At 46.0% G+C, this 9207-nt stretch overlaps 1 long non-coding RNA gene across 1 annotated transcript in view; it reads right to left on the reverse strand.

Moving 5' to 3' along the window:
* The window catches only part of LOC134970410 (uncharacterized), a 66948-nt gene that overhangs the window by 14475 nt on the left and 43266 nt on the right, over positions 1 to 9207 (reverse strand). The window lies entirely within an intron of this gene.

Raw genomic sequence — 9207 nt, forward strand, 5'->3', positions numbered from 1 at the left:
TGTAACTCAACAACCTTGCGCACGGTTACCATGTCGGTAAAAAGTACCGCCACCCCACCGTACGGCTCAGCAGCAAGAGACCAAAAAGAGGGCCCGCGCCTCCACTCACTTTTAGCTTTGTGAAGGGCTGCTAATCTGTTGATCCGGGTCTCTTGTAAGAACAAGATGTCCACGTTCTGGTTGTCAAAAAACTCAAAAGCCAGATACCGAGCACGTACGGATAACACGGAAGCCACATTCATTGTGGCACATCGAATAGGATGGGGATCCATGGTTCCAGATTGTTGAAATGGGCTATGCACATACATTACTCTAGTTATTATCACCACCCCCACCACCAACACCACAATCCATACATGCCACCCCATTCACTTCCTCAATCACAACCACATCCACACCCGCACCAGCCACTTTAGGACCAGGGTCAGGGGGTTCCCTTGCATCCAGTGACCCAGGGCCAGACACATTATTTTGATTGCTCTGACTCTCAGATTCACTCTCTGCCTCTTTCCCTATCACCATCACTTCCTCCTCAGCAGCAACCACCTCCAAACCTACCTCCTCATCCTTAAACAGTGGCTTCCCAAACTCCTCCTCCTCTTTTCTTTGCTCCAATTCAATCCCTATTGGATCCCACTCTAAACTTTCTGCTGCAACATCCTCTATTTCACTGTCTGCATTCCCTTCTCCATTCCTCCCTCCTTCTCTTCCCTACCATCTTAATTACTTCTTTCCTTTCTTTGTTCTTTCTTCTCTGTCTTCTAGGTTTAAGTCTTGGTTCCCCTTTTTCTAGAACCACTTCTCCCTCATCTTCCTCATCTGTCAATATGCCAAACCTATTTGAAAGAATCACCTCTTCCTCCACTTTCCTCTTTGTTGTTTTTACACCTTTTTTTCCCACCTGAAACCAGGATTTGGACTGGGATTGAGGCTGTGATTGGGCCTGAGGCTGAACTTTGCTTCCTTCTGACACTATTTTTCCAATTTCCCATGACATTTCTTTCTCTTTGTTCACTTTAACTACTCCACCCCTAGTAATTCCCATTTCTGAACTACTACCTTCCTCAAAATTCATGCAACCCCTGTTGTTATGATTTGCCATGGGGCAACGACTGTAAGGATGTCTCATCTCCCCACAAAGGTTACATTTCACCTTATTACATGTTCTAGATGTATGTCCACTCTCCCCACACATCGAACATTTCACACCCCCACAGTCACCACTGAGGTGGCCAGCCTCACCACACTTAAAACATGTCCTTGGTTGACCAGTATAAAATATCTGCACCCGGTCTCGACCTATGTACGCAGCAGATGGAATATGACGCACACCGGTCTCCCCAGGATACAGACGTACACTGGCCAACCAAGCACCTCCCCACACTCCCATTGTGTGGTCCGTTTTCCTAATGTCAGATTGCAATTCACATTGCCTGCTTAACCAAAACCTGATATCTTCCACAGGTATGGATTCATTGCGGACCAGGATGGTCACTTTTATGTCATTTTGCTTCTCCATCAAATCCGCCTCATACTTACAGTAACCATTCTTGTCCTTGTTTACAGACCACTCTCTCCAAAAAATAAACAATGTTTCCTTATTATAAAAGCTGACATCATATTCAACAGATTTTATAGGGTGAATACAGGCATATAAATCCCTGTAAGTAACCCCAAGAGAAAAAAATTAACCTTAGAAAATCAGTCTTAGGTGGGGGGTCACCATCACCCACCCACCTAAACTGTACTAGGTTCCGTCTCACTCTCTGGCCACCACTACCACCACCAAATCTTGTATCCTTATTTCCAGAATTTTTCCCCATATCTGCCGCCTTCTGTGCATAAGACATTTCTTCAGGGTTAGGCTTACCCGCACTCCCTCCACCCTCTGTCACTGAAAAAGAAACAAGAGGAGCTAAATTTACATTTTCACTTTGCAGTTTCCCCCCCACATTTTTATCCTTTCCTTCTGGAATGTCTTTAGAATTCTTTTTCTTTACTTCTGCACTGATTAATGACAATGCTTCCATCACCCTGGCAGGAGCTGGAATGTTCCCATACATTGACTCTGCAACTACTTTCTCACCAGCATCCAAAGTCTCTGGATCTAGAGATGGCAGACCTTGAGCCAAACCATCAGTTATTACAGTTTTCCTCACTGCCATTCCCACACCTCCCTGCACTTCTTTGGACACAGCCTGCACAATTACACTAGGACCTGCATCAGATTTAAGCAAAATGTTAACAGGCTCATCCTCCATGCCACCCTGCGCCCTGCATAGACCCAACGCCGGATCCTGCCCTCTGGTCCTCACCGGCCTGTCACCTATAACAGCATTTTCATTACTGCTACCATTGCCCGGCACCTTGGAAGCCACGGGTAACCCCCGGGAATCCCCTCCTGACAACACCTGCACAGATCTTACCTTGCTTGGTGCACCACCAGGGATTCCCGAGCCGCCGTCTGCTCCCCTCGCCTCTGCTTCCATCTCCATAGCAGCCGATGATGCTGTATCCAGAAAAACCACAGCCTCTTCCTGGACAGGCACACTCTGGAGCTCATCAATAGCTGGGGATTCCTCCATCTCCACACCCTCTTCCTTCTCCAGGTGAATCAACTCATTTGATAAGGGTGTAACCTGATTTCTATGCACTGCAGTTAACTCCTTCCCTGCAGGTATGGAAACTTTTGGCTTTTTTTTTTCCTTCAGATTCCTTCAGAGATGTTATTCTGGCCTTTATATTGCACATGGTTGCTTGTATTTCATCCATTTCACCCTGGATCCTGACCCGCTCCAAATGACCAATTGTATTACACTTTCTCTTGCGAGCATAATACCGGGATTTAAGTTTAGCAGCTTCTGCCATTAATTCCTTTAGGCCTAAATGGACCCAGTAATCTTCCTCTGAAATATCATCATCACAGTCTGAGTCCTCTGTATCTGAGATATCTTCTGTTACATTGACATTAACCCCTTCCTTGCCTGGAGGCTCAGACGCTGTGGCGACTGTACCGTCCCCACCAGTAATCTTACTGGCAGAGGTGCCTTCCACAGGCTTAGGGGTACACAATCTTCCTGCCGATCCCTGCTGCTTCACAGGGGCTCCGGCAACACTGCTGGTACTCCTTGTAATCTGTGGCTGGCTGACTGATTCCACCATCCCTTCCTGTCCCCCAACCCCTACAGCTGGGGAAGGGGGGGGGCGTGAGGGATGCCTGCCCCTTCTTCATACCTCTGGGACCCGAAGGCAGCAGCCCCGGGCCCGGGCCTTCCACCTGCTGAAACTTCCACTCTCCCCCTGCTAAGAGCAGCAACTCCTGCCCAAGAATCCTGCAGGGGGCGGGCACTCTCACTCTGCTGCACTGCTAGGCTCTGGAGCTCAGAAGCTCCTGCACATATGTCTGCACACCAGGAGAGAGCAGTAGTATATGTGCCTGGGTCACACCAGGAGAGAACAGTAGTATATGTGCCTGGGTTACACTGGGAGAGAGCAGTAGTATATGTGCCTGGGTTACACTGGGAGAGAGCAGTAGTATATGTGCCAGGGTTACACCAGGGGGTATATTTACTAAAATTCAATTTTGAAAGCCATTTTAGGAATCTTCAAAATCAATTCCATTTGAGTTTCTAACATTTTTAAAAAATCCCTTATTTACTAAAAAATCAATTTTACATTTAATTTCCAAATCGAATTTGATGTTGGTCGATGTTGGGAAGAGATTTTGAGTTGAAATTATGAAATTCTTTACCAAATTGAACCTCAAATCCCCATTAAAATCCCCAGCAAAATAAATTCGAAAGCAAAATTGAACAAAACTTCCTCATTGTTTCCTATTGGTCAAAACGTATCACATGCACACTAATGAAAGGGGTAGCTCTCTCATTACTGTTTTATACATGAAAACCTAATACCCCTTTCACACCGCAGCTTGTACCCGGTATTTTGCCGTTTTAACTGGCTTCCTAAACGGGTCAAGCTGCGATGTGAAAGGGTCACCTTCAATTTACCGTTTTCAAAATACCTGTATTTTGAAACGGTAAAAAAGAAGGGTCCTACCCGTTTCAGTCCCATTTCACTGTGCAGTGTGAAAGGGTCTGAAACGGTATTTGCAAGCCCCAGCAGGTCATAGGCTGTCTCCATGTGTGATGTCAGCAGCCACAACCAGGAAACAGCTTGGAAAACACAGGAGACACATGTGAGAGTGATGATTTAAAAAAAATAAAAAATACAGCTGAAATAGTTAACAATAAGCTTAGCCCTAATCTGTCTTCCTGCCTGCCTTCCACTTTCTGTGCACACATAGTTGTTGCTTGCTCCCTGTTTATTGCATAATCTGGGAGGAGTGGTTTATTTAATGCGTGATTATGCAATAGATGGCAGCAGAGCACAATATCAAACATTTTTGCCAAATGACATAATGAAATGCCTTCTGAATAATAAAAAATACAAAAAAAACAAAGGTGCACTTTGTCATGGGTTGGGTGGCTATAGTGCCTCTTTATACTTATGCACAGCAGGAGTTTGTGGATTTGACAATGGGATCAGAAGCCAAGAGCAACAGCCATAGCCTAAATAACCTTTTTCGGTGGTGGGGGAACAAATTAGAACAATATAGTAACAATTACTATTAGCTGCTTTATTAGCACATACTGGTATCTTACTCAACAACCATCCCTCTGGCATTTGTCCCACAAGAACTTTTGCAGACAGGGATAGATTGCTGAGGATGTAGGCATCATGGGACAAACCAGGATAGCCAGTTACAACACTCATGATTTTAAAATTAATTATATCATCCAGTCAAATTGCCCAATATTGTGCTCTGTTGCTATCTATTGCACATTCATGGAAAAAGTATGATGTCTGTAAGTATAAATATGTGCACTAGTCAACTCATGAAGCTGCTGATGGTGCTCTGATTGATCTTGCAGGGTTATCTCAGTCAGATGGTGATTTGCATTGTGCAGATAGGTGCACACAGAGCCGGCCTTAGGCATAGGCAAACAAGGCAATTGCCTAGGACATTTAGGGGCACAAGCAGCTTCTGCTGATTAAAATGATATGCGGCATGCCTATATTCTGTGTGTGACTGCGGCTGTTTCTGCATACAAAATGAAATGTTAGTGTATTCCTGGAAATCAATGTAACATAGCATTTCGTATGCAGATACATCCACAGTCACACACAGAGTATAGGCATGCTTTATATCATTTTAAACAGCAGAAGCTGCTTGTCATCCTAGCCACATAGCAATGCAAATAAGATGCCTTTTTTTTAATCAAAAATGGTGCCCGACGTTAGCAGAGCTGCCTGCTGACTCATGCCAGGAAACTCCTGCTTCATGCCATATTGAGGCAAGATGTATGTGGACACATCTGTATCCAAGCAGAGGCAGAGGTCACAGTGTCAGCGGTCAGGTGAGTGCTGTGTATGGGAGGGTTGGTTGTGAAGCAGTGTTCCGCATATGTGTGATGGGCACTATGTGTGTCATTATGTGTATAAGGGCATTCATAATGTGCGGCTTAATTTGTAAGGCGCATTATGTTTATAAGGACATTAGTAATGTGTGTCATATGTGTAAGGGGCATTACTGTGTGGTATTATGTGTATAAAGGCATTACTCATGTGTGGCATTATGTGTATAAGGTGCTCTACTGTGTGGCGTAACATATACAGTAGAAAGGGCACTACAGTGTGGTCTAATGTGAATAAAGAGCAATATGGTGTGATGTAATGTGAATAAGGAGCACAACTGTGAGGAGTAACGTTTATAAGTTTAAGTGGTACTACTTTGTAATGTAGCGTGAAGAAGGGACACTATCGCATGATATAATGTGAGTAAAGTTGCAATACTGAGTGACGTAATTTGAATTGGGGATACTTTTGTGTGGCCATGCTCCTTCCTAGCAAGAACACACTCCTTTTTGAGCTGTGTGCCGAATGTCAGCACTGCTCCTATTTAAAATATATGGGGTAGGAACACCAAAATGAGTACTGCTATGGGTGAGGGGTGATGGTTGTGGGAAAGGAACGCAGGCTCAGAGGCAGAACTAGCGGTGGTGCTTGGGGGCACCAGCAAAAATCTTGCCTAGGGCATCATATTGGTTAGGGCCGGCTCTGGGCGCACAACATACCATAACCTTGGGCATCCATTATTACTACTTCCACACTGCCCTACATGCTTTTGGGTACTTAAAAAGTAATCACTATCGATTTCCTACCATTAGAATGGAGCTTAGAAGTCAAAATCGAATGTGCAACATTGAGGTTCGATTTGGAGTTCGATTTCAAATCGAATTTTACTAAACGAGGGGATTTTATGTTGGGCTATGGGAAAACATTGATGTTTTTCAGAAATTCGATTTCTATTGGGATGTGTATATTAAATATATTGTATAAAAGATGTATGGTATATATATAACAGTGTACAGTAAATATATATTATGTGTCAAATAGATATATTGTATATTTGATATAGGGACAGATTCAATTAGCCGTGAGACTTCATGTGCAGCTGCAGCCGCCGGGTTTAACCTCTGCATCTATTTAATTATTTGGCAATTTCCATGCCAGTAAGCCCACCGCTGATGTACCTTAACTAGGGTCTACTACGATAGGGCACCGGGATCCTGACTGCTGGAATGCCAGCAGGGGGGTGAGCACAAAAGAGCCCCTTGCGGGCTTGCTGCGCTCGTCACGCTGCGGGCACAGTTGCGTGCTACGCTATTTATTCTCACTCCAGGGGTGTCATGAACACCCCAAGACGGAGAATAGTTGTCGGTATCCCGGCGGTCGGGATTCCAGCGCTGGTATGCAGAGCGCCAGGATCCAGACAGCCGGGATAGCGAGCGCCTCCCCTTAACTCATAGCTCCCGGGTTAAGGGCCTAATTCAGATCTGATTGCAGCAGCAAATTTGTTAGCTAATGGGCAAAAACATGTGTGCTGTAGGTGGGGCAGATGTAACATGTGCAGAGAGAGTTAAGTTTGGGTGTGTTTTTTTTGTTTCTGTGCAGGGTAAATACTGGCTGCTTTATTTTTACACTGCAAATTAGATTTCAGTTTGAACACCCCCCACCCAAATCTACCTCTCTCTGCACATGTTACATCTGCTCCCTCTGCACTGCACACGGGGCGTAATTCAGATATGTTAGCAAATGGGCAAAACCATGTGCACTGCAGGGGGGGGGAGATATAACATGTGCAGAGAGAGTTAGATTTGGGTGGGGTGTTCAAACTGAAATGTAAATTGCTGTGTAAAAATAAAGCAGCCAGTATTTACCCTGCACAGAAACAAAATAACCCACCCAAATCTTACTCTCTGCACGTTACATCTGCCCCACCTGCAGTGCACATGGTTTTGCCCATTTGCTAACAAGTTTACTGCTGCAATCAGATCTGAATTAGGCCCTAAGTGCCATGAAATGACCCTGCGTGTTAGGCACCAGAGGCTGCCAGGAAAAATCTGCTTTATGTGCATCCTCTGTGCTTACAGCATGGGGTAGTGGGCAGCAACTGAACAGCTCCGGGCAGAGTAGCTAATTGAATCTGCCCCATAGTGTACATTGGGGGTGATTCCGAGTTGTTAGCTCGCTAGCAGATTTTAGCAGCATTGCACACACTAGGCCGCCGCCCTCAGGGAGTGTATCTTCGCTTAGCAGATTTGCGAACGACAGATTAGCAGAATTGCGAATACATATTTCTTAGCAGTTTCTGAATAGCTCCGGACCTACTCACGATCAGTTCAGTCAGTTTGGTTCCTGGTTTGACGTCACAAACACGCCCTGTGTTCGGCCAGCCACTCCCCCGTTTCTCCAGCCACTCCAGCGTTTTTCCCTGGCACGTCTGCGTTTTTCCACAAACGCCGTGAAAACGCTGAGTTTCCGCCCAGAAACACCCACTTCCTGTCAATCACACTACGATCACTTCAACGATGGAAATTCTTCGTTCTGCCGTGAGTAAATCTACTAAGTTTTGAGCTAAAATACTTAGCGCATGCGCACTGCGTACCATGCGCATTTTCGCATTAATCGCTCCGTTGCGAAAATCGGCAACGAGCGAACAACTCGGAATGACCCCCATTAGATATATGATAAAATAGATATATTTGGGCTTTCCATACTATCCCTTTAAACTTGGACACTCATGAATGACAGTTTCTATGGCTGGCCTAATTCAAGCCCGCATTGCACCTGGTTGAAATCATCCATAGAATCTTTGTAATCAGCAGTGGCTCCTACCTTCAGTCTTCAGGGGGGGAGGGGGGTGCGGCACCTTCTTCTGCTGGCACATTACTGCTGCCATGGAGAACCTGCATATGCGCGCTAGCACCTTGTTCTCCTATGTGGCTTGTGCGGACTGTATATGCTGCAGTCTAATGCTGGATACACACTTGTAGGTATATCTGCAGATATATCTACAGACGGACCCATCATGAACTGACGTCACGAACTGAGCAGCCATTTACATGCGCCTGCCCAGTTGTGTTGTCAATCACCGCCGGCGTCTGCAGCAAGTGTACGGGTGGTCGGCTGACCGCCCGTACACACAGCCCGTTGCGCCACTATATCGTTAGCTATATTGGCCGTCAGCAGTGCTGCAGGGCTGACGCGATATCTTTGTGAACAACGGCGTTCACAGAAATATCGCTTGTACACACTGGCCGACGGACCTGCGATACATCGACCAGTGACCCCTAGGTAGAATCCGCCACTGTTTGTAATTCAGTTGTGTCCCAGTTTAAAGGGATAGTATGGTAAGCCTAGATATATTGGGCTACATGCAATAGCCTCCGAGTCGCTGGAGGTACGGGACGCTGTGCAAGTCTGCAAACCAATGAGATATATGGTACACATGCTCCCACAGGGTGCGGGCAAGGCAGGGTGCAGAGGGCAGAAAGTGTGTGCTCGGTGGCATGGCCGGCCAAGGAAGGGGGTGCTGCCCCATCAGCGTCACCAGTGGGGACATGCCCCATCCGTCCGCGTACCTAATGGGGGCATGCCCCATCCGTCAGCATACCTAATGGGGGCATGGCCAGCACTTACAGAGGTTAAGATACCTGTGGTCAAGCAGCAATATACTTAAAACTTTGATTGTAATAGCGGAGTTTGGGAACCTCTGCATTAGCTTATATAGCATAATGGTTCTCAAATCCCAGCAGGCCATGTTTTCTGGCTGTCTGTAATCAGGCACAGGTGACGGGGCAG

Source organism: Pseudophryne corroboree, chromosome 11, assembly GCF_028390025.1.
Source record: "Pseudophryne corroboree isolate aPseCor3 chromosome 11, aPseCor3.hap2, whole genome shotgun sequence".
Classification (NCBI taxonomy): Eukaryota; Metazoa; Chordata; class Amphibia; order Anura; family Myobatrachidae; genus Pseudophryne; species Pseudophryne corroboree.